Raw genomic sequence first — 27,220 nt, forward strand, 5'->3', positions numbered from 1 at the left:
TTGGTGTCATTTCTTCACATATATGCTGCAGAGTGACAAAAACTCAAAACTTAAAGCAATTTCACATTTTGTGAAGCACACAAGTGAAATCATAACAGTTTGTCGTCATCTCACCAGAAATATAAATTCATAAACCGTAGTTCATTACGCCACAAACTCAAGGTATTCAAACAAACTCAAATTTTTACAGAAGTATACCATGAACCTTCATAAATGGAGACAAATTTACAAAACATACAATCAGTATTGCTTTTACACAGTTACAAAAACTACTTCAGTTAAGTTTCTGTGATTGCACACACACACTGTGAACAGTGAATTTGTCCTCTGCATTTAACCCATCCACCAGTAGTGAACACACACACACCAGATGCAGTGGGCAGCATTCCTTGCACCCAGGGAGCATTGGGGTTAAGCATTAGGGCACACAGCTGTGGTTGTTGGGCTGGGAATAGAACCGGCAACCCTCCAGTCACAAGCCCATGAGGCACCGCTGGGATTCGAACCCAGGATCTCCTGTTTACTAGACAGGCGCTTTAACCAACTAAGCCATGGCACCTGGTCTGCCTGTTTTAATAAAGGGCAGTGTTAACTTTTGTCTGAGAACACATATTTCTCACAAAATACTCGACAAAAAAGTAAATCATTTAAATATGTGAGACAGATAATATGGAGTGTCTACCAACACTATGCACATATTCAGTAGGGAAGAAAACATAAAGCGACTCAATATAACAAAAGCAATATATCACGGTCTACCACTAACTCCATCAACGCCTCCACCTCATGAATAGCTCTTGACTGAAGAGACGGCTACGGTTCCAGCGGGAAAGATGCATCTGTGACTCAGATCAATTCCCTGTGCTACGCCAAATCTAAAAAAGGCAACATTCTAAAACGTGTGACTCAACTGCACACCTTTTTCACTGATTTAAATATATCCAATCATGATTCAGCCAACTGTGATACATTTGAAACTAAACACATTTCCCCTTTCTTTTTTTCTTTTGGACCGGGGTGGGACGCTTGTGTGGCTCCAGAATTTTGACAACCTTGTCTGCCGAAGGTGCCAGCTAAAAATAGGAGGATGTACAACACACTGGAGCCTCCCAGATTATTAAAGTCACTGTATCGGAATCGGACGTGATGAAGAAAAAGGGCAGCTGCGGAGAGGAAGGGTAAGATCCATTAAAAATAACACAAAAGAAACAGACTCTTTGTAAGGTGAACCAACAGAGGGAAATGTTTGGCCCCCACACATAGCTGTAAGCATTATTCAGTTGCACCCACTCTAACAAGTGAAAGGCATCCCTCGGGGACCAGGCAGTACTCTTCATTTTTGGCCGGGCTGCTGAGGTCTGTAAACATACTTGGTACTTCAGACACACTCGTTTCAAAGGAAAAGTTAAAGTACAAAACAGACATTGTTGTCTAAATTCAACAATTGTGTCCGTCGTGTTCAGTGAACAGAAATGTCCAGGCTGGGTTTGCCTATCAAACACAGCACTGCATTTCCTGAATCAACTGACTGCTTCAGACGTGAACCAGAGAAATTTTGAACATATTCAACCACATTCATTAATGATATTAAAAACAAAGCAAAACAAAAAACCTTGCATCCTAAAAAAAATGGAAAACGCAAGTATAAGAACGTAAGGCAAAAAAAGTATTGAAAATCAAGTTGCCTAAAATACATGTTGCTGTGTGGACAGCTTCCCGACTTGCTATGGAATTATGGGTTATTTAAAGCAATGAAAGAACATAAAGAAAGGACTTTACTTTTAACAAGAGGAGGAGGAATGCCTCCGAACAGGCTTTGTGATAAGGAACCAGGAAGCTGGATTTCTCGTGTTCCATAGGCCTTTGCACTCAATCTGTCATCTCACTGCTGTTAATCCAATGTCAGTAAGCAACACAGCTCAGGCTCCTGAGGGTTTTCTTTTTGTTGTGTGGTTAAATAAGAGAGTGCGTCCAGGCAAAAGGAATGTGTTTAAGCAGGTGGTTCAGTCTCATGGCTCTGTGATAGTAAGAAGGACTGTACCACCTCATCAGTGGCCCGGGGAGGTGCTGCTGATGTTCCTTTATAACTTTGGACACAGTATACTGCCTGTCTCTCAGTCTGTTCCAACTGGACATGATATTGTGGTATTCAAAGACTTTCTTGTAGTTCCCTACAGAGTTGTACAGTTTAATTAATATACAGTTTAATTGTAGTGAACCTCTAATCCACTGTAGCCTTCACTGAGCGTTTTCTTTCCCGTCAAAAGGAAGGGGTTGCAAAAAAAAAAAAAGTTGGAAACATAAAGCAGGAGAAAAATGTAAGAGAGTAGACTACACAGCGCTAATTCACAACCTCACCAACAGCAATGGAGTGCAGATAGAGTTTCTCTGCGTCTTTGCACTGGTTCATGCCGTAGTTGTAGAGAGAGGCCTGGTGACCAGCAGACAGGCCCACCTCATAATCCCCCTGTCCCAGCAGCTGCTCCTTGATTTCAATGGCTTTAATGTGCATCTCCTCAGACTCCTGATCAAGAGAGCGAGAGCAACACAAACATTGCAAACTGGAACAGGCTTAATTATACAGTGACACAAATTCTCATGTTTTAAATGAATCTATCACACAAATTACTCAATGCATCATGAGATACATAAACAAAGGTTCTTGCAGGACTGCTAACATGACTGAAATTGAGTGAGAATTGTCTTTCTGGTTCGATGGTAAAAAGTGGAGACAGTCTACTCACTTTACACTTGCATATGGACTGATACAGTCGGCCCAGGTTGCCGTAGCGTTTCGCTGTCTGGGCGTTAAACTGGCCAAAAGCTTTTCTGGCCAGCCAGAGGAAGGAGAGATGGAGATCATGAGCTTCTTGAAGTAGTTTCTCTTCAGCTTCTTTAATATGGCAGCCTGTTACAATCTCCTCCAGTATCAGAGCCGGGAAAAACACACTGCAACGAGACTTAATTTACCAGGCCACTGTATTTTGGTGAAAGGTCAGGAACTCAGTCCGAAACGCATCAAGATTAACTAAACAGCGGGCATGGGAGGCAGAGCTGTGGACTGATGAAAAACACTACCTTTCACTCTTTTGGAGGAGGTCAGCATTAGATGATCTTCTGGGAGAATGTGCGTGATGATGTCTATGGCACATTCAGCATGGAATATGAAAACACCGCAACACAACTCATAATAAATCAAAATACCCGCACCACTAAATCTTTCTGTGAGACTCATTTTGTGGCTGAACATTTCAGCAGTAGATAACCGAAAAGAGAATAGTGCATCTAAATAAAATGTGTGAAAGAAATTCAGCAGGTTTCAACAAGTTTAAATATTTATCATAAGAAATGAACTGCTCATTATTTGCGGGCTCTGTTCCAACTGAAGTAGCAATGTTTTTCTCAAATTTGCAAAATGAAAGGAGAAGAGACAAGCACAAAACGTTAAAAGAGAAATCTCAGGTTGGAATATTATACTCATCAAAACAATCATCTCAAACTGAGAACTGAGCTGAAGTTAAATGAGTACACACAATGCATTGTCAGGTTTGCCAGAGCTGTACTGAGGAACATAAGAGGAACATAAGCAAGGTCTTCATGTGCAGTAGCTACGTGGATGTTCCATCCTCCAACAACTGACTGCCGGATGTCAAGAGGTGTCTGGAATAGGAAGATACAATCAGCGTCAACATGCACTGGAAAAATCTATATGTAAGTATACGCAAAACAGGACAAACTTGAAACGCTCAGACTCACCTGGTAAACTGCCACAGACTGGCAGATGTTATCAACGTTTAGTCAGTAAAAGCCATAATCAAGGCGAGTGTCAGAAAATTTTTGGATGTTTATGACAAAAATGTTCCCTAAAAAGACAAAAAGATGCAGTTTAAATATGAGGTAGGGCTTAAGGCAAAAACAAATACCTATATACAGTAAGCGATTTGTAGGGGGATGAGGGGGATGCCATCCCCCCTTGTCAGCATAATGACTAAAATGCATCCCCCTTGTTAACCTGCCATCCCCAGATACATGCTATAGAGTAGTGCAAGTGTCCATTGGGCCATGTTAAAAAATAACAAATCACCTATTGCCTATATACCTACATTGAAAGACATCAATCATTTTGAACTGACCGTGCCAGTAATACAACAAGTTTTATCAGCTGTTCTGCCTCCCAGAACTCTCTCTTGACAACACAAGCCTGTAAGAGCATGTAGCTAAGACTAAGCATTATGATAAACAACAAATTTCATTTTAAAAGACAATAAAAATGACTTTGTGTAGTAAAAAACAGAAAATTATCTTAACAAGGCCCACAAAATAGTTTTCAACCTTCTACAAAACTGAAGAAAAAAAAAATTTCCATGGAACAACAGAATGACAGCATCTTTACCTTTGAGGCTTGTCTGAGAGCGTCTACCACTACTTTAACAGGCAAAATCCCATTAATCCCAATCCCATTAATCTCCTTCACAGCCCATACACACCACCTGTACGCCTGAGAAAAAGAAGAAAACAGAGTATTACATTACATAAATTACCATAAAACAAATGAACCTGAAGTCCAAATGAATGTTTTATTTGCTGAAATACCTCGTCATGACAGCTCTTGGTGAAGAGAAGTGTACAAAGTTCCTAGTACAACGCTGCTTTGTTGGCATGGTGACCACATTTCGCCAGTTTATCAATTATACGACTGAGCCAGCTTAGCTGTGTCCTCTCCTGGATGGTATTTGCAGTTGCCATTTCAGAAATGAAGCAGTCTAGCAAGAACAATAATAATAAAAAACTCAAGACATATTTTCAGTTTCTGTATTACGTGCATGAATTGCATATGAATGACAGTTTGTTGATGTGTGACTACATTATGTGAAAGGTGTAACTCACCTAACACAGCAATCAAAAACACAACACCAATGCAATGCAGAACTTCATCCTGTAGAGAGCACAGCTGCAGGCATTCCAGAAAGATCTTCTCTGTGTCGCCATACCGACCAGCATCTGACATGAAATCACTCGAAGGGGGACAGACCACTTTAAAAATGTCCACAACTCCAGCTTCACAGAATCATCTCAAATATGAACTGCACCAAGACAACTGTTTCCATAAACCCAACAGCATCCACACACACTCCCAAGAGATCCGGAAAACAGTTTGGCGAGACACCCTAACCCTAAAACAAACCCAAACTGAGCAGCTTTCTCTTTGACGTGGGTGTCGGATTCAGCTAAGTAGGAGCATCTACAGCAGAAGGAATTGGCAAGGTTTGAAACCACTTTCACACCGTGTTCCATAAGAGACTGAAAGCAATGGTGAAGCAGATGTCTACAAGAACAATAAGAAGGGGATCAAAAAAGTCCTGGGGAAACACAATGGAATATGAACATCATTGTTGTTAAATGCATTAAGATGTCAAGACTACTTGAACTGTTTTTTACTCTGAGGTGTTTATAGAGAAAGTTATTCATATTACAGTAACCCTATTAATGAGAATTCAGCGGGCTGTTGGGTGAGAATCAGATTTTTCAATAATTCTCTAAATGCTTCAATACCTTCTATACCTTTTGTTTTTCGTAAAGCAAACCTCAAAAAATCATTGACAGTGTTTATGTTTTGTCTAGGTGCTCATAAAGCAGGGTTATCACATGGCAAATATGGTACATAATACTTATTATGTGATGCCGGAAAGCTCCACTCCAAACTGACACAGTGGACCCTGCTGGTATAGCCAGAGAAAAACAATAACGGCAAAATAGGAGTGCCTCATTCATTCATTCATTCATTTCAGCTTTTACCTTTCAGTTCAAACTGAGAAATATGATTAGTTTACTGTTGGTCCCTGGAGACAAAGAATAAAGCGGTCACCTGTAACCTGCTTTATGATTTGACCGTTGTTCATAATGCCTAAACTCTTAAGAACAGACAACATTCTTGGTCAATGTGAAGATGGTTCCGACAAACAATTGCATTTAAAGCCCAGGGACAGGGGTTACGGTGTGAAAAGCTGTAGGGAAGTTTAACCACTATGGATCATGAAACTCCAACTTTAACTTTCTCCTAAAAAGGCACCCAGGTTATTGGTTAATTGATTTGTAACCACGTCTGTGACGCTTCATGAACTTTTGATTTGACCAGCGTGCCATACCTCATGACAAACTTGAGTGTTTACCCCCTTCTTTGGTGTGTGAAACTGAAAAACATAACTTCTCTTACTGACTCAGCATAAAGCCACTTGTATAGGCTTTTTGAAACTATCTTTAGTAATGTTAGTTACTTCCTGCTATCCTAGTGAGCAACTAGACAGCTGGTTAAACTGTGAAAATGAGTGACAACTGTTGGATAGTCCTAGCTTATAGTCAACATCAAACTGAGCATTTTCAGGGAGTGCTTGGATGTCTCTTCGAGATGGGCCATAGTTGTCAACAACAGAGTTTCTGGAGTCCAATGGAGCGAGGCTTCCATATTAAATCTGAAATGGGAAAACCTTTTGCAGGAGGCAGTCTAACAAGCACGAGAAGTATCCATGGCTGCAACTCGACCCTCTACCACTAGAGGGAGCCACTCTAACACTGTTAGCTCATATAATCAGCACCTCTGTGAGACAGCTGCCACTAGACCTGCCATAGTCAGCAAAGGTCTAACGTGAGCTGATGCCAGTGTGGGAGATTACGTAGAGGCTCCTAATCACAAGTACGACTAGGTCTTCGTCTTGGTCTGGTAGCATGGATGGTAAACTATTTCGTGCCTAAATGTTCATCAATGAATATGAATCCCAGATTTCTCTCTTTCTTACGAGAATTTAGATCATATCAAAGTGTCATATATCACGTTTGTGAGAAATTCATAACTCTCGTGTCTGCTTTTGAAATCTCATTTCGACTAAACTTAAACAAAAACATGGCTCTACACATAAACTATAAAGTAATTTAGAAATTAACTGAAATAATTAAGACAAATTAACACAACTCAAAAGCTCTTCTCCCACTGTTCTTATGGCGACATTAAACGCCATACCCTAACAACACTCTGGTGCAATGTTGACATCTTGGGGCAAAAGAATATAACTGCATTTCACGAGTAAACATAGTTAACGTCCGACATTTTTATTCACAGCGATAGTCTGAGTTTAGTGCATTACAATGAAGCTTGAATTATACTAAACCTTAGCATATTTAAATCGATAAAGAGCATTTGCTCACATTTTTTCCGTATGTATTCCTACATGTTAACAAATTCATTTCTTATTGTAAGATAACGTTTCAGGAATAACGAGTGGCTTGTCCTAACTCAATAAGAAGAACACCGACAACATCAACCTACGTTTTGAATGATTCATGTTTTATACTTTTGGACAAATGCGATTCATACTGAGCAGAGTAAACTGTTGTGGGGAAACATTACATACAGTAGGCTACATTATATTGCTGTTTGATATGTAATTATCCACTTTTGACAAGCAGCTTAAATACAAGAATGTTTAAGAAGTTGTTATGTATTTGTTATGAATGTGCTATGCAATGTATACTTCATTTTGATAAAAAATGAATAAATAAATGGTTCTTATTTATTTGTTTGTTTGTTTACCGATCAAGTGGTTATGGTTCCCCTAAAACCGTACTAAAATGATATGGAATTAAAGGTGATTGTGACGTGACGTTAACGTTCTATTCTAGTTCGTAATAAAGCTGTAGGCGATGAAAAGTGCATAGCTTTCAAGTTCGAAGCAGAGCGACCTCAATCGACGGACACGGTGAGATTCATTTACTGAGAAATAGGTAAGGTGTGTTTGTCGTTCTTTACTCAACTCGCTGTGAAATCTATCTATCTATCTATCTATCTATCTATCTATCTATCTATCTATCTATCTACCTATTTATGTATTTATATTTTCCTATCCTAGATTCCCAAAGCGCAACTCACAATGAGTTCTCGAATTATTAGCGATGTTTCCCTTAATGATGACATGAAAATAACACAGGTGAGGTCGCCAGTACTTGATGATTTATACAGCACAAGTAAAAGTATTTTAGACTTGCTAAGAATCAGAATAAAAGACTGAAGTTTTCTATTGATCTCGCGAAGGTGCTAGCCTCTCCAATGACCGCTACTGAAGCCGAAATCACCTCAAAGGGGCTGAAAGACAGGCGCACTTTCGCCGACCTTTTCAAAAGAACAGCAGACGGCCAGAGACCTGAAGTAAGTCATGACACCATGGAGATATGCAAACTGACTCACAAGCATACAGACACTCACATGCACACACGCACCCCAAGCCAGGTCTAACATGTTTAAATTCATATATAATCTGTCTGTTAAAATTGCACAAGTAAATTTAGCCATTGTAATACAGTTGAATTGAGTCAGCTTATCACAGTTTACTACACAGCTGGACGAGAGCCTGAGTGTTCTTCTCTCCTCTCATTCTCTCAGTTCACCAACTTTGGCACACAGCAGGTGCCCACAGACGTTCCAGGTAAATGTCAGACTGAAAAAGTGGAACGGAAAAAGACAGTCCTGAAGGAATGTGTCACAGGCAATGGAGTGCACCAAAAAACACAGGTGAGGTCGCCCATGTGCAGTGACCAGTGGCAAACAACAGTGTGTAAGATTTGCAGCTGAGAAGATGAGGTTATAAGTTGAATTTTTTGGGACTTTTCAGAAGCTTCTCCATAAGGTGAACGTCATCCTGGACAAAGTGACGGCCAACAAATTTGATGAATTAATGGTTCGTCTGATGGCCCTTTCGGTGAACACTGAGGAGAAGCTGCAAATGCTGGTGGCTGTCATCCATGAGAAGGCCATGGAGGAGACAGCCTTATGTAATGTATTTGCGAAAATGTGCCACTCCCTGGCTAAGGTATGTTTTGTGATGGGAGATAGACTTGTAATGTAAACTTTTTTTTTCTAAGCTGCACTTTCTCCAAGTCCTAAGTCTCTGTTGCTATAGTACAGCTTCAAGTTGCTGGGATGGAGCAAGCTGGTACCTCTGTGGACTTCTTTAAATTGTCACTTAGACTCATAAATATGTATACACAATCACACAAACAGGCATATTACAACCTCTATAGGAGTCTACAATTGCATAGAAATGCTTAGTTTGAAAACTGGATACAAATATTGAATCATTCTGATTCATGTGACAAAACTGACTCAAAGTGAAATCACATCGGTGTGACATAACATTCTTCTACCATTTGTTTTGAATGTGTATGAAGAGTTTCAGACTGTATTTGAAAGTGTGTAGCAATTTTGTGATTACATGTGGGTTCAGGAATGTACATGTATGTGTAATTGATGTGTTTTTCCTGAGCATTCACCTGTCTGTGTATCTCTGTGTTCAGCATAACTGGCTGTCGCCCAGGCGGGACCATGAACCCAACGGCATTCAGGCCGAGTCGTTCAGATCCGTGCCTTCGCCAGCACGTCTGGAACAAGACTCTCTGAAGCAAAAAGCAAACATATTTGTCTCAATCATACACTTGTTCTCCGTCCTGCATATTCCTGTCTCTCATTCTGCCTTTCTGTATTGCAGCTTGAAGTACCTGTGCCCTACCAGCCCGGGAGATCGGTGACTTTCCACAGACTCCTCCTGAGACGATGCAAGGCGGAGTTCGAAAGGGACGAGGTCCACGACCCAGTTGTAATGAAGAAGAAGAGGCAGCTGGACTTGGCAACAACGGTACCCGTCCTTAAGAACGCTAAGACGTAGAGCTCAGTCCTTGTTAAAAGTCCATGACTTACTGGGAGACTTCTCTTCAGGATTGGATTCAATGATATGACTTTTTGACACTTTGTGGATGGTGTTGAGCCATTTGGAATGATGGTAAGGTTTTGTGACACCCTGCTCCTCTTTCTCTCCCTCATCCTGACTCAGGCGCGCGAGCAGGAGCAGCTTGAGAGGGACCTCGCGAAAGCTAAAGAGAGAGCTCTCTGCCGCTCCACCGGAAATATCAGGTTCATCAGCGAACTGTTTAAGATGAACATGATTTCTGAGAGCGTCGTGCTTGGATGCGTGGTGAAGCTGCTGCGGAGCCTTAGTAAAGAGAGTGCAGTGTGCCTCTCCACTTTGTTAACGGCTGTTGGCAAAAACCTGGACACCCCAAAAATGAAGGTAAGTGACCTTTGAGTTATGACTAGCACAGAGGCGTGAGGGGGATGGTAAATATTAGGTATTTGGCATCTGTCTTAGTTCATTATCAAAAAAAGATGGTGCAGAAGTTGTGGTAGGCACCTTTAAGAATTTTTCCTTTTAGTTCTTTTCTGACACATTATCTGTTCTAAATCTCTTAAAGACAAAGTCATTCTGACCATAAGATGTCGGTCGCTTGGTGTAATGTGCTGATTGCAGAAACATTATTCCTTATGGTATCTTTTTCTAAATGGATTTTGTAATAATGGCATTGCCTGGATAAGTCATTTTTAACAAGGCTATGAGATGATATGAGAATGGAGAACCAACCATGACCTTATGTGACCTCTGTTGAACCTCAATGGACAGCCCCAGATGGACTACTGTTTCAACGTCATTTCAAAAATTCCGAATGACGTGAAGATGCCATTGGAGACACGCATCATGCTACGTCACGTGATGGAACTCAGACTGGTGAGTGCGTGTATGGGGGTGTTAGTTGTAATTGTAACATTTGTTCTACAGTTTGTATAGAAAGTGTATTTGTGCTGGATTTAGGATTACATTTAGGTTTAAGAATATAGATTGAGATGCTTATGTCAGCTGCTTTGAATCCCTCTATGTTTTTGTGTGTCCAGCATAATTGGATTTTGCCCGAGAGGGACGGACACCCACAGCTCTGTTCAGGCCCTGGAACCTGAACCCGCTCCAACTGCTGTGGCGACCACTTCTCCCAGCATGAACAACAGTACCCCACCAGCTCCATCTGTTGATATTAGACTCGTACAAACTGCAGCCAGTGACTCCTCTGAGTTGACTGAGGATTCAGAAAAGTTGCTGAGTGGTGCAGGGGACTCCCAGGTCAAATCCAAGGGACCTGAGGAGAGTCACATCTTGGCTGAGCTACCAAAGGAGAAATTAGGGAGACAGTTAGCTGAGGTGAGATATAAAACTTCAGAAATGGACAAAAAGGCAGACCTGCTCTCTTTCTCTTTGTCTCTGCCTGTCACACAGGCGCATATTGCTAATAAATGCCAAAGTGTCAGTAATCCCTGTACATCTTGTAACTATATATTTAGACAACCATATTTTATTGTTGTAGAGCACTTGATAGCACTGATTCAGCTTGTTGTAGTGTGGTAACTTTTAAAGATAATGAGATCAGTGTGAGTTCAGGCCTTTCCACCACCTGTTGACTTGGTTGTTGTGATTGGACAGCAGCTTGAGTGTCATGTTTTTCTCCTCTCTCGCTCTCTCAGTCTAGCGAATTTACTCTGCAGCACAAACAACCACGCGGTATCATCACCGAGAAATCTTCAGGTGAAAAGAGAGAGCTGAAAAAGGCAGAGAATGCCTGGAAGCCAGCCATGAAGAGGCAACCTGTCCATATGGATCCAGAGATCCAGGAGACACAGGTGAGGTCGCTAACGCACAGTGACCAGTGGCTAACAGCTGTGTCTGTAAGAGTGTGTCAGACTTACAGCTGAACAGGCAAAGTTCCAATCTGAATTTTGTTTGTTTCTTTATGGCCGTTCAGGAAGTCCTCCGCAAGGTCCGCGGCATCCTAAACAAAGTGATGCCGGAGAAATTGGACAAGCTGGTGGAGCAAATGGCCGACCTCCCCATCAACAGCGAGGAGAGGCTCCAGAGTGTGGTGGACATGATCTTCAACAGGGCTGTGGAAGAACCTGGGTTCACTGCGCTCTATGCCAGCATGTGCCGCTGCTTGGCTAAAGTAAAGTATTCTATTATAAGAAGTACATTTGTAGTTTTTACTAAACTGTGGCTTAAATACGTCTCCTTGCCCCATAGACATTATTGAGTTATGCCAGTGGTCCATTTTGTCTTATTGGTGTTGTTCCTTATGATTTGTAGAGAAGAAACATTCCTGTAGACTGTGCTTGGACTCTGTCCTGCATATTCCCCATCTCATTTTTTTTTCTTTTTCGTACTGCAGATAGAAGTGCCCATGTCAGATAGGCCCTACAGCACTGTGACCTTCCGCAGACTCCTGCTTCGGCGCTGTAAGGCAGAGTTTGAGAAGGTTGAGATGCACACCTTCTCATCTGATAAGGTACACAAGCAGTTAGAGTCATCAGCATTGGTAGCCATCACACACAGTGAGCAAACATACACCTTAGTCCTCATTAACAATGCCTAGATGTGTCAGGAAACATCCCATCAGCACTGAATTCCATGTCTTTTTGCTCTTTCACTTATTCAGGATGCTGTATTTGCAGATTGAGGTATTTGAGCTTTTGAAATATTTTAGCTTTTGGATTGATGTGAAGCTTTCTGACATATTGCTTTTCTCTCTCTCTCTCTCTCTCTCTCTCTCTCTCTCTCTCATGCAGGCTACAGGGGAGCAGACAAAGCAGGAGCTGGCCACAGCTAAAGAGAAAGCTTGTCGCAGCTCCATTGGGACTGTGAGATTCCTTGGTGAGCTCTTCAAAGTGAAGATGGTTGCCAAGCTCACTATTTTTGAATGTGTGGAGAGGCTTGTGGAGAGGTTCAGTGAACTGAGCCTACAGTGCCTCTCCACGCTCCTGACGACGGTCGGCCAGGAGCTTAACGAAATGCAGGTAAATCACTTTTAGGTTATCGCTGTGACTGATGTGTGAGAGCCGCAAATTATGTATATTTGGCATCTCATTCAGTTCAGTGTAAATCAGCACTGACCAACTCTCTCTCTCTCTGATATCTGTCTTCTACATATAGTCTCAAATGGACTTATATGTAATGTCCATTGAAAAAGCTGTAAAACAAGGCATGCCATCATCACACGTCCTCTATCTGCTGCAGGACATGATGGAGCTCAGAGAGGTGAGTATGTGTATTAAGTCACAGAAGAGGAATAAACACTTTTAATACATTTTAATGTTTCTCCTCACAACTAAAAATAAAAAAGTAAAAGAAAAGTGAGAAAAAAGAAAAATTGAAGAGATTTTGAAAGTTCCTTGTGAATGTTCATTTATGATTATGTGCGGTATGCACAGTGAAAGAGATTCTGTCAGTTATATGAGTCATTTCAAATGCAGGAAAACAGCTTGTTGTTTGACTTGTAATGACATGAATCCCTTTCTTTGTGTTTGTGTTCAGTGAAACACACAGGCCAGTTCTTGGTTCAAAGACCATCAAAGTCCATGAGGGGGCACAGTGGCAGCGGTAGGATCAGTCAGGGATGGCTCATCAGAAAGGAGTCTTTTGTTTTGTTTTGTTTTCTTTTCTTTTTTGTCAGTAAGCAAGCCAACAAGACCTGACAATAAAATACCATATTATAAAAAAGTTTTACAGTGATTAAATTAGGGAAAAATAAATTAACTGTGCAACAGGTAACATCACATGCGGTATACTTTTACAGTAAATTCATATAATACATATACAGGTGAATTACAAGAATTACAAGAATTATAAGAATTACAAGGTGATAGACTTAGGCAAATGATAGATTTAATCAAAAGCTTGAATTTACATTGGCTGGCTTTATTAGCATAAAAAAAAACCACAGGGTGTCCTGGTACAATTATGCTTTGAAAATAAACCAGCCATAACATCCTGTTTGAATAAGCCTGGAGACAAACACAGGTATTAACATTACATTTTCTACAGTTAAGAGAAGAAATCACTTTCATTTCTAAGTACTTACCTGAAAGTCAGTTTGTAATGTATAAATTAGTGTGCCATAGTTTAGAGAACGAGAGTATATTATTGCACATTTCACTCCTACATAGCCTTACATGGTAAAGCTCCATCTGCACCTCCAGCTCCATCCCAACTTTTACTAATGCCAGGTGTGTTCCACCTAATCAAAACTGGGGCATATGCTATACGTGTGGGAACTCAGGTGAGTTTTATGTGACACTGTTACTACTACCATTACTACTAATAATGATAGTCGTCATCATCATCATCATAAATGCAGTATTTAATCTCACCACTCTTACTATACTGGTGGGACCGTCCTCACTGCTGATGCGTTAATATGAACGTGTACATTTTAAACTCAGAATGAAGATCCAAGGATAGGGCTGGTGGCCATTGTGGCTGCAGGGATGTTAACCCTCCGTAGGACATTGGCATTGTTCCCTTGATCAAGACATGTAACCCAATAAATTGCCCCAGAGAAACAGCACCATGGTTCCATGTTCCCTACCTTGGCCAAGGGCCTCACTTCAGCTTGCACAGAGAGCCACTTTTCAGACAGCATTTGACAGACAAGTGGAGGGAAAAGTCCATGGAGAACAGGAGATGAAAACAAAAGTTTGATGAAAAATATGTTGGCACTGTTCCCCAGGAAAGGGAAACTGCCACAGCTCCTTTAAAGGAGGAGAAAATGTTTTTCACCATCATTGTGCCTAAAAAACTAATTCACCATTCACTGCTCTTCAGCTAATGCCTGAAGATGTTAAGATGCTGTTTGTTTTTCCATGTGTTGGCTGCATTTGTTAGCTGCTCACAGATTCTATGAGTTGCGTAGGATCAGAATGCAGGCCTGATCAGCTGTAGCACTGTGACTTTCGGCCCATCACCAAGGTACAGGCAGCATTACCAGGGAAATAAAGAATGTAAACAGTCACTCCTCTGACAATATGACAGTTGACGATTTGACTCTGTATGACAAGTGACCAGCTGAATTTAGAGCCCCTGAATGTCTACTCTTTGGCTTTTTAGGTGCCTGTGGATGAATGGGGTATTTTCTGTCTGTACTGTTTATATATGAGAAGGCTTAGACCGGCCTCCTAAAAGCTAATTAAGTTCTTGGGGGAGGTGTGCTTTTGTACCAGGGTAAGAATGTGAGAGGAGACCACTCGTGTTTGTACACTGTACAAATCCCCCACACGTTATTGACCTTTGTGTATCATTCAATAGAGTTAACACATTTTTCAGCAGTTTCTTAGCTAATGCATTCAGGTAGCTAGGGGCTCCGGTGAATTTTATTTGACAGTATATAACACTGTTACTACATCACCAAAACTACTACCACTATCACTACTACTACTACAATAACAACTACCACTACAGGTCTCTCTCTGACATCTACCTTCTGTCCACAAATAGCTTCTAATGGACCAATACTCAAGGTGCATTGAAGAAGTTGTGAAAGAAGGCGCACGATCATCAAGCGTATGTCTCCTTTTGCAGGACCTGATAGAGCTCAAGAGAGGTAAGTATGTGGTAAGTAATAGATGAGTAATAAGGGACACTATCTTAATGTGTTTTAATGTTTTTTCCCTCACAATGAATAACAATTTAGAATAAAGCAAAAAAAAAAAAGTTTAAGAGATTTTGGAGGCCTGAAAGCAATGGTGAAGCAGATGTCTACAAGAACAATAAGAAGGATCAGAAGGATTAGGGGATCAGAAAAGTCCTGGGGAAACACAATGGAATATGAACATCATTATCATGTCAAGACTACTTGAACTGTTTTTTTTACTCCGAGGTGTTTATTGAGAAAGTTATTCATATTACAGTAACCCTATTAATGAGAATTCAGTGGGCTGTATGGTGAAAATCAGATTTTTCAATACATCTCTAAATACTTCAATACTTTTTATGCCTTTTGTTTTTCATAAAACAAACCTCAACAAAATCATTGACCGTGTTTATGTGCAAAGAGTTTGTCTAAGTATTCATAAAGTAGGGTTATCACAGGGCCCGCAGTACTCTGGCAAAGACTGCTAACTCTGAGAGCTCCACTCCAAACTGACACAGTGGACCCTGCTGGTATAACTAGAGAAAAACAATAACAGCAAAACAGGAGTGCCTCATTCATTCATTCATTCATTTCAGCTTTTACCTTTGTTGTGTCTTTTTTTGTATGTGTGTGTCAAAATAGGTAATTGGCAATTGTGACGTTACAGGGGATTTAAATTCTCCGCCTTTCAACTGTGCATAACAGCAGCCTGGGTCTTTGTGCATACTTGGGCTAGGCTGGCTGAGGTGACGTCATACATTTGAAAATGGCCCGAATTGTGCGGATCCAAATATTCCCTCTTTATTTTCTAAATTTGTCCCATAACTCACAATAAAACTTTGAAGAGTAAATTCGTTGTCCGCAATTGAAATTCCACTACAACCTTTTAGTTCAAATTGAGAAATATGATTAGTTTACTGTTGGTCCCTCTTAAGAACATGCAAAATCCTTGGTCAATGTGAAGATGGTTCCGACAAACAATTGCATTTAAAGCCCAGGGACAGGGGTTACGGTGTGAAAAGCTGTAGGGAAGTTTAACCACTATGGACCATGAAACTCCAACTTTAACTTTCTCCTAAAAAGGCACCCCGGTTATTGCTTAATTGATTTGTAACCACGTCTGTGGAGTTTCATGAACTTTTGATTTGACCAGCGTGCCATACCTCATGACAAACTTGAGTGTTTACCCCCTTCTTTGGTGTGTGAAACTGAAAAACATAACTTCTCTTACTGACTCAGCATAAAGCCACTTGTAGAGGCTTTTTGAAACTATCTTTAGTAATGTTAGTTACTTCCTGCCATCCTAGTGAGCAATTAGACAGCTGGTTAAACTGTGAAAATGAGTGACAACTGTTGGATAGTCCTTAGCTCATAGTCAACATCAAACAGAGCATTTTCAGGGAGTGCTTGGATGTCTCTTTGAGATGGGCCATAGTTGTCAACAACAGAGTTTCTGGAGTCCAATGGAGCGAGGCTTCCATATTAAATCTGAAATGGGAAAACCTTTTGCAGGAGGCAGTCTAACAAGCACGAGAAGTATCCATGGCTGCAACTCGACCCTCTACCACTAGAGGGAGCCACTCTATCACTGTTAGCTCGTATAATCAGCACCTCTGTGAGACAGCTGCCACTAGACCTGTCAGAGTCAGCAAAGGTCTAACGTGAGCTGATGCCAGTGTGGGAGATTACGTAGAGGCTCCTAATCACAAGTACGACTAGGTCTTCGTCTTGGTCTGGTAGCATGGATGGTAAACTATTTCGTGCCTAAATGTTCATCAATAAATATGAATCCCAGATTTCTCTCTTTCTTACAAGAATTTAGATCATATCAAAGTGTCATTTATCACGTTTGTGAGAAATTCATAACTCTCGTGTCTGCTTTTGAAATCTCATCTCGACTAAACTTAAACAAAAACATGGCTCTACACATAAACTATAAAGTAATTTAGAAATGAACTGAAATAATTAAGACAAATTAACACAACTCAAAAGCTCTTCTCCCACTGTTCTTATGGCGACATTAAATGCCATACCCTAACAACACTCTGGTGTAATGTTTACATCTTGTGGCAAAAGAATATAATTGCATTTCACGAGTAAACGTAGTTAACGTCCGACATTTTTATTCACAGCAATAGTCTGAGTTTAGTGCATTACAATGAAGCTTGAATTATACTAAACTTTAACCTATTTAAATCGATAAAGAGCATTTGCTCACATCTTTTATGTTATGTATTCATACATGTCGGCGGTTAACAAATTAATTTCTTATTGAAAGATAACGTTTCAGGAATAACTAGTGGCTTGTCCTAACTCGATAAGAAGAACACCGACAACATCAACCTACGTTTTGAATGATTCATGTTTTATACTTTTGGACAAAGGCGATTCATACTGAGCAGAATAAACTGTTGGGGGGAAACATTATATACAGTAGGCTACATTATATTGCTGTTTGATATGTAATTATCCACTTTTGACAAGCAGCTTAAAAACAAGGATGTTTAAGAAGTTGTTATGTATTTGTTATGAATGTGCTATGCAACTTTAATTTGTGGAAGACTGTAGACAAGCGATTAAAAAAGCAGGGAAATAAATGTATACTTCATTTTGATAAAAAATGAATAAATAAATGGTTCTTATTTATTTGTTTGTTTGTTTACTGATCAAGTGGTTATGGTTCCCCTAAAACCGTACTAAAATGATATGGAATTAAAGGTGATTGTGACGTGACGTTAACGTTCTATTCTAGTTCGTAATAAAGCTGTAGGCTTTCAAGTTCGAAGCAGAGCGACCTCAATCGACGGACACGGTGAGATTCATTTACTGAGAAATAGGTAAGGTGTGTTTGTCGTTCTTTACTCAACTCGCTGTGAAATCTATCTATCTATCTATTTATGTATTTATATTTTCCTATCCTAGATTCCAAAAGCGCAACTCACAATGAGTTCACGAATTATTAGCGACGTTTCCCTTAATGAGGACATGAAAATAACACAGGTGAGGTCGCCAGTACTTGATGATTTATACAGCACAAGTAAAAGTATTTTAGACTTGCTAAGAATCAGAATAAAAGACTGAAGTTTTCTATTGATCTTGCGAAGGTGCTAGCCTCTCCAATGACCGCTACTGAAGCCGAAATCACCTCAAAGGGGCTGAAAGACAGGCGCACTTTCGCAGACCTTTTCAAAAGAACAGCAGACGGCCAGAGACCTGAAGTAAGTCATGACACCATGGAGATATGCAAACTGACTCACAAGCATACAGACACTCACATGCACACACGCACCCCAAGCCAGGTCTAAAATGTTTATATTCATACATAATCTGTCTGTTAAAACTGCACAAGTAAATTTAGTCATTTTAATACAGTTGAATTGACTCAGCTTATCACAGTTTACTACACAGCTGGACGAGAGCCTGAGTGTTCTTCTCTCCTCTCATTCTCTCAGTTCACCAACTTTGGCACACAGCAAGTGCCCACGGATGTTCCAGGTGAATGCTTGACTGAAAAAGTGGAACGGAAAAAGACAGTCCTGAAGGAATGTGTCACAGGCAATGGAGTGCACCAAAAAACACAGGTGAGGTCGCCCATGTGCAGTGACCAGTGGCAAACAACAGTGTGTAAGACTTGCAGCTGAGAAGATGAGGTTATAAGTTGAATTTTTTGGGACTTTTCAGAAGCTTCTCCATAAGGTGAACATCATCCTGGACAAAGTGACGGCCAACAAATTTGACGAGTTAATGGTTCGTCTGATGGCCCTTTCGGTGAACACTGAGGAGAAGCTGCAAATGCTGGTGGCTGTCATCCATGAGAAGGCCATGGAGGAGACAGCCTTATGTAATGTATTTGCGAAAATGTGCCACTCCCTGGCTAAGGTATGTTTTGTGATGGGAGATAGACTTGTAATGTGAACTTTTTTTTTGTAAGCTGCACTTGCTCCAAGTCCTAATTCTCTGTTGCTATAGTGCAGCTTCAAGTTGCTGGGATGGAGCAAGCTGGTACCTCTGTGGACTTCTTTAAATTGTCACTTAGACTCATAAATATGTATATACAATCACACAAACAGGCATATTACAACCTCTATAGGAGTCTACAATTGCATAGAACTGCTTAGTTTGAAAATTGGATACAAATATTGAATCATTCTGATTCATGTGACAAAACTGACTCAAAGTGAAATCACATCGGTGTGACATAACATTCTTCTACCATTTGTTTTGAATGTGTATGAAGAGTTTCAGAGTGTATTTGAAAGTTTGTAACAGTTTTGTGATTACATGTGGGTTCAGGAATGTACATGTATGTGTAATTGATGTGTTTTTCCTGAGCATTCACCTGTCTGTGTATCTCTGTGTTCAGCATAACTGGCTGTTGCCCAGGCGGGACCATGAACCCAACGGCATTCAGGCCGAGTCGTTCAGATCCGTGCCTTCGCCAGCACGTCTGGAACGAGACTCTCTGAAGCAAAAAGCAAACATATTTGTCTCAATCATACACTTGTTCTCCGTCCTGCATATTCCTGTCTCTCATTCTGTCTTTGTGTATTGCAGCTTGAAGTACCTGTGGCCTACCAGCCCGGGAGGTCGGTGACTTTCCACACACTCCTCCTGAGACGATGCAAGGCGGAGTTTGAAAGGGATGAGGTCCACGACCCAGTTGTAATAAAGAAGAAGAGGCAGCTGGACTTGGCAACAACGGTACCCGTCCTTAAGAACGCTAAGACATAGAGCTCAGTCCTTGTTAAAAGTCCATGACTTACTGGGGGACTTCTCCTCAGGATTGGATTCAATGATATGACTTTTTGACACTTTGTGGATGGTGTTGAGCCATTTGGAATGATGGTAAGGTTTTGTGACACCCTGCTCCTCTTTCTCTCCCTCATCCTGACTCAGGTGCACGAGCAGGAGCAGCTTGAGAAGGACCTTGCAAAAGCTAAAGAGAGAGCTCTCTGCCGCTCCACCGGAAACATCAGGTTCATCAGCGTACTGTTTAAGATGAACATGATTTCTGAGAGAGTCGTGCTTGGATGCGTGGTGAAGCTGCTGCAGAGCCTTAGTAAAGAGAGTGCAGTGTGCCTCTCCACTTTGTTAACGGCTGTTGGCAAAGACCTGGACACCCCAAAAATGAAGGTAAGTGACCTTTGAGTTACGACTAGTACAGAGGCGTGAGGGGGATGGTAAATATTAGGTATTTGGCATCTGTCTTAGTTCATTATCCAAAAAAGATGGTGCAGATGTTGTGGTAAGCACCTTTAAGAATTTTTCCTTTGAGTTCTTTTCTGACACATTATCTGTCCTAAATCTCTTAAAGACAAAGTCATTCTGACCATAAGATGTCGATCGCTTGGTGTAATGTGCTGATTGCAGAAACATTATTCCTTATGGTATCTTTGTCTAAATGGATTTTGTAATAATGGCATTGCCTGGATAAGTCATTTTTAACAAGGCTATGAGATGATATGAGAATGGAGAACCAACCATGACCTTATGTGACCTCTGTTGAACCTCAATGGACAGCCCCAGATGGACTACTGTTTCAACGTCATTTCAAAAATTCCGAATGACGTGAAGATGCCATTGGAGACACGCATCATGCTACGTCACGTGATGGAACTCAGACTGGTGAGTGCGTGTATGGGGGTGTTAGTTGTAATTGTAACATTTGTTCTACAGTTTGTATAGAAAGTGTATTTGTTCTGGATTTAGGATTACATTTAGGTTTAAGAATATAGATTGAGATGCTTATGTCAGCTGCTTTACCTTATGTTTTTGTGTGTCCAGCATAATTGGATTTTGCCCGGAGAGGACGACACCCACAGCTCTGTTCAGGCCCTGGAACCTGAACCCGCTCCAACTGCTGTGGCGACCACTTCTCCCAGCATGAACAACAGTACCCCACCAGCTTCATCTGTTGATATTAGACTCGTACAAACTGCAGCCAGTGACTCCTCTGAGTTGACTGAGGCTTCAGAAAAGTTGCTGAGTGGTGCAGGGGACTCCCAGGTCAAATCCAAGGGACCTGAGGAGAGTCACATCTTGGCTGAGCTACCAAAGGAGAAATTAGGGAGACAGTTAGCTGAGGTGAGATATAAAACTTCAGAAATGGACAAAAAGACAGACCTGCTCTCTTTCTCTTTGTCTCTGCCTGTCACACAGGCGCATATTGCTAATAAATGCCAAAGTGTCAGTAAACCCTGTACATCTGTAACTATATATTTAGACAACCATATTTTATTGTTGTAGAGCACTTGATAGCACTGATTCAGCTTGTTGTAGTGTGGTAACTTTTAAAGATGATGAGATCAGTGTGAGTTCAGGCCTTTCCACCACCTGTTGACTTGGTTGTTGTGATTGGACAGCAGCTTGAGTGTCATGTTTTTCTCCTCTCTCGCTCTCTCAGTCTAGGGAATTTACTCTGCAGCACAAACAACCACGCGGTATCATCACCGAGAAATCTTCAGGTGAAAAGAGAGAGCTGAAAAAGGCAGAGAATGCCTGGAAGCCAGCCATGAAGAGGCAACCTGTCCATATGGATCCAGAGATCCAGGAGACACAGGTGAGGTCGCTAACGCACAGTGACCAGTGGCTAACAGCTGTGTCTGTAAGAGTGTGTCAGACTTACAGCTGAACAGGCAAAGTTCCAATCTGAATTTTGTTTGTTTCTTTATGGCCGTTCAGGAAGTCCTCCGCAAGGTCCGCGGCATCCTAAACAAAGTGATGCCGGAGAAATTGGACAAGCTGGTGGAGCAAATGGCCGACCTCCCCATCAACAGCGAGGAGAGGCTCCAGAGTGTGGTGGACATGATCTTCAACAGGGCTGTGAAAGAACCTGGGTTCACTGCGCTCTATGCCAGCATGTGCCGCTGCTTGGCTAAAGTAAAGTATTCTATTATAAGAAGTACATTTGTAGTTTTTACTAACTTGGGGCTTAAATACGTCTCCTTGCCCCATAGACATTATTGAGTTATGCCAGTGGTCCATTTTGTCTTATTGGTGTTGTTCCTTATGATTTGTAGAGAAGAAACATTCCTGTAGACTGTGCTTGGACTCTGTCCTGCATATTCCCCATCTCATTTTTTTTTCTTTTTCGTACTGCAGATAGAAGTGCCCATGTCAGATAGGCCCTACAGCACTGTGACCTTCCGCAGACTCCTGCTTCGGCGCTGTAAGGCAGAGTTTGAGAAGGTTGAGATGCACACCTTCTCATCTGATAAGGTACACAAGCAGTTAGAGTCATCAGCATTGGTAGCCATCCTGCACAGTGAGCAAACATACACCTTAGCCCTCAAAATGCCTAGATGTGTCAGGAAACATCCCATCAGCACTGAATTCCGTGTCTTTTTGCTCTATCACTTATTTTGCATGCTGTATTTGCAGATTGAGGTATTTGAGCTTTTGAAATATTTTAGCTTTTGGATTGATGTGAAGCTTTCTGACATATTGCTCTTCTCTCTCTCTCTCTTTCTCTCTCTCATGCAGGCTACAGGGGAGCAGACAAAGCAGGAGCTGGCCACAGCTAAACAGAAAGCTTGTCGCAGCTCCATTGGGACTGTGAGATTCCTTGGTGAGCTCTTCAAAGTGAAGATGGTTGCCAAGCTCACTATTTTTGAATGTGTGGAGAGGCTTGTGGAGAGGTTCAGTGAACTGAGCCTACAGTGCCTCTCCACGCTCCTGACGACGGTCGGCCAGGAGCTTAACGATGGCAAAATGCAGGTAAATCACTTTTAGGTTATCGCTGTGACTGATGTGTGAGAGCCGCAAATTATGTATATTTGGCATCTCATTCAGTTCAGTGTAAATCAGCACTGACCAACTCTCTCTCTCTCTGATATCTGTCTTCTACATATAGTCTCAAATGGACTTATATGTAATGTCCATTGAAAAAGCTGTAAAACAAGGCATGCCATCATCACACGTCCTCTATCTGCTGCAGGACATGATGGAGCTCAGAGAGGTGAGTATGTGTATTAAGTCACAGAAGAGGAATAAACACTTTTAATACATTTTAATGTTTCTCCTCACAACTAAAAATAAAAAAGTAAAAGAAAAGTGAGAAAAAAGAAAAATTGAAGAGATTTTGAAAGTTCCTTGTGAATGTTCATTTATGATTATGTGTGGTATGCACAGTGAAAGAGATTCTGTCAGTTATAGGAGTCATTTCAAACGCAGGAAAACAGCTTGTTGTTTGACTTGTAATGACATGAATCCCTTTCTTTGTGTTTATGTTCAGTGAAACACACAGGCCAGTTCTTGGTTCAAAGACCATCAAAGTCCATGAGGGGGCACAGTGGCAGCGGTAGGATCAGTCAGGGATGGCTCATCAGAAAGGAGTCTTTTGTTTTGTTTTGTTTTCTTTTCTTTTTTGTCAGTAAGCAAGCCAACAAGACCTGACAATAAAATACCATATTATAAAAAAGTTTTACAGTGATTAAATTAGGGAAAAATAAATTAACTGTGCAACAGGTAACATCACATGCGGTATACTTTTACAGTAAATTCATATAATACATATACAGGTGAATTACAAGAATTACAAGAATTATAAGAATTACAAGGTGATAGACTTAGGCAAATGATAGATTTAATCAAAAGCTTGAATTTACATTGGCTGGCTTTATTAGCATAAAACAAACCACAGGGTGTCCTGGTACAATTATGCTTTGAAAATAAACCAGCCATAACATCCTGTTTGAATAAGCCTGGAGACAAACACAGGTATTAACATTACATTTTCTACAGTTAAGAGAAGAAATCACTTTCATTTGTAAGTACTTACCTGAAAGTCAGTTTGTAATGTATAAATTAGTGTGCCATAGTTTAGAGAACGAGAGTATATTATGGCACATTTCACTCCTACATAGCCTTACATGGTAAAGCTCCATCTGCACCTCCAGCTCCATCCCAACTTTTACTAATGCCAGGTGTGTTCCACCTAATCAAAACTGGGGCATATGCTATACGTGTGGGAACTGAGGTGAGTTTTATGTGACACTGTTACTACTACCATTACTACTAATAATGATAGTCGTCATCATCATCATCATAAATGCAGTATTTAATCTCACCACTCTTACTATACTGGTGGGACCGTCCTCACTGCTGATGCGTTAATATGAACGTGTACATTTTAAACTCAGAATGAAGATCCAAGGATAGGGCTGGTGGCCTTTGTGGCTGCAGGGATGTTAACCCTCCGTAGGACATTGGCATTGTTCCCTTGATCAAGACATGTAACCCAATAAATTGCCCCAGAGAAACTGCACCATGGTTCCATGTTCCCTACCTTGGCCAAGGGCCTCACTTCAGCTTGCACAGAGAGCCACTTTTCAGACAGCATTTGACAGACAAGTGGAGGGAAAAGTCCATGGAGAACAGGAGATGAAAACAAAAGTTTGATGAAAAATATGTTGGCACTGTTCCCCAGGAAAGGGAAACTGCCACAGCTCCTTTAAAGGAGGAGAAAATGTTTTTCACCATCATTGTGCCTAAAAAACTAATTCACCATTCACTGCTCTTCAGCTAATGCCTGAAGATGTTAAGATGCTGTTTGTTTTTCCATGTGTTGGCTGCATTTGTTAGCTGCTCACAGATTCTATGAGTTGCGTAGGATCAGAATGCAGGCCTGATCAGCTGTAGCACTGTGACTTTCAGCCCATCACCAAGGTACAGGCAGCATTACCAGGGAAATAAAGAATGTAAACAGTCACTCCTCTGACAATATGACAGTTGACGATTTGACTCTGTATGACAAGTGACCAGCTGAATTTAGAGCCCCTGAATGTCTACTCTTTGGCTTTTTAGGTGCCTGTGGATGAATGGGGTATTTTCTGTCTGTACTGTTTATATATGAGAAGGCTTAGACCGGCCTCCTAAAAGCTAATTAAGTTCTTGGGGGAGGTGTGCTTTTGTACCAGGGTAAGAATGTGAGAGGAGACCACTCGTGTTTGTACACTGTACAAATCCCCCACACGTTATTGACCTTTGTGTATCATTCAATAGAGTTAACACATTTTTCAGCAGTTTCTTAGCTAATGCATTCAGGTAGCTAGGGGCTCCGGTGAATTTTATTTGACAGTATATAACACTGTTACTACATCACCAAAACTACTACCACTATCACTACTACTACTACAATAACAACTACCACTACAGGTCTCTCTCTGATATCTACCTTCTGTCCACAAATAGCTTCTAATGGACCAATACTCAAGGTGCATTGAAGAAGTTGTGAAAGAAGGCGCACGATCATCAAGCGTATGTCTCCTTTTGCAGGACCTGATAGAGCTCAAGAGAGGTAAGTGTGTGGTAAGTAATAGATGAGTAATAAGGGACACTATCTTAATGTGTTTTAATGTTTTTTCCCTCACAATGAATAACAATTTAGAATAAAGCAAAAAAAAAAAAGTTTAAGAGATTTTGGAGGCCTGAAAGCAATGGTGAAGCAGATGTCTACAAGAACAATAAGAAGGATCAGAAGGATTAGGGGATCAGAAAAGTCCTGGGGAAACACAATGGAATATGAACATCATTATCATGTCAAGACTACTTGAACTGTTTTTTTTACTCCGAGGTGTTTATTGAGAAAGTTATTCATATTACAGTAACCCTATTAATGAGAATTCAGTGGGCTGTATGGTGAAAATCAGATTTTTCAATACATCTCTAAATACTTCAATACTTTTTATGCCTTTTGTTTTTCATAAAACAAACCTCAACAAAATCATTGACAGTGTTTATGTGCAAAGAGTTTGTCTAAGTGTTCATAAAGCGGGGTTATCACAGGGCCCGCAGTACTCTGGCAAAGACTGCTAACTCTGAGAGCTCCACTCCAAACTGACACAGTGGACCCTGCTGGTATAACTAGAGAAAAACAATAACAGCAAAATAGGAGTGCCTCATTCATTCATTCATTTCAGCTTTTACCTTTGTTGTGTCTTTTTTTGTATGTGTGTGTCAAAATAGGTAATTGGCAATTGTGACGTTACAGGGGATTTAAATTCTCCACCTTTCAACTGCGCATAACAGCAGCCTGGGTCTTTGTGCATACTTGGGCTAGGCTGGCTGAGGTGACGTCATACATTTGAAAATGGCCCGAATTGTGCGGATCCAAATATTCCCTCTTTATTTTCTAAATTTGTCCCATAACTCACAATAAAACTTTGAAGAGTAAATTCGTTGTCCGCAATTGAAATTCCACTACAACCTTTTAGTTAAAATTGAGAAATACGATTAGTTTACTGTTGGTCCCTCTTAAGAACATGCAAAATCCTTGGTCAATGTGAAGATGGTTCCGACAAACAATTGCATTTAAAGCCCAGGGACAGGGGTTACGGTGTGAAAAGCTGCAGGGAAGTTTAACCACTATGGACCATGAAACTCCAACTTTAACTTTCTCCTAAAAAGGCACCCCGGTTATTGCTTAATTGATTTGTAACCACGTCCGTGGAGCTTCATGAACTTTTGATTTGACCAGCGTGCCATACCTCATGACAAACTTGAGTGTTTACCCCTTTCTTTGGTGTGTGAAACTGAAAAACATAACTTCTCTTACTGACTCAGCATAAAGCCACTAGTAGAGGATTTTTGAAACTATCTTTAGTAATGTTAGTTACTTCCTGCCATCCTAGTGAACAACTAGACAGCTGGTTAAACTGTGAAAATGAGTGACAACTGTTGGATAGACCTTAGCTTCTAGTCAACATCAAACTGAGCATTTTCAGGGAGTGCTTGGATGTCTCTTCAAGATTGGCCGTAATTGTCAACATCAGTTGACATTGGAGTGCAGAGTTTCTGGGGTCCAATGGAGCAAGGCTGCCATATTTAATCTGAAATGGGAAAACCTTTTGCAGGAGGCAGTCGGTCATGTGGCAGCTGGACAAGCACGAGAAGTATC

The 27,220-nt window shown here is 40.9% G+C and overlaps 1 non-coding gene and 1 pseudogene across 1 annotated transcript; both read right to left on the reverse strand.

The window, feature by feature from the left end:
* Positions 1 to 485: 485 nt before the first annotated feature.
* Positions 486 to 559, reverse strand: trnat-agu (transfer RNA threonine (anticodon AGU)). The gene has a single exon. It is a non-coding gene; the product is annotated as a tRNA-Thr (tRNA).
* Positions 560 to 1,990: 1,431 nt separating this feature from the next.
* Positions 1,991 to 27,145, reverse strand: LOC115828245 (amyloid protein-binding protein 2-like; annotated as a pseudogene).
* Positions 27,146 to 27,220: the final 75 nt, after the last annotated feature.

This window comes from Chanos chanos, chromosome 15 (genome assembly GCF_902362185.1).
Source record: "Chanos chanos chromosome 15, fChaCha1.1, whole genome shotgun sequence".
NCBI lineage: Eukaryota > Metazoa > Chordata > Actinopteri > Gonorynchiformes > Chanidae > Chanos > Chanos chanos.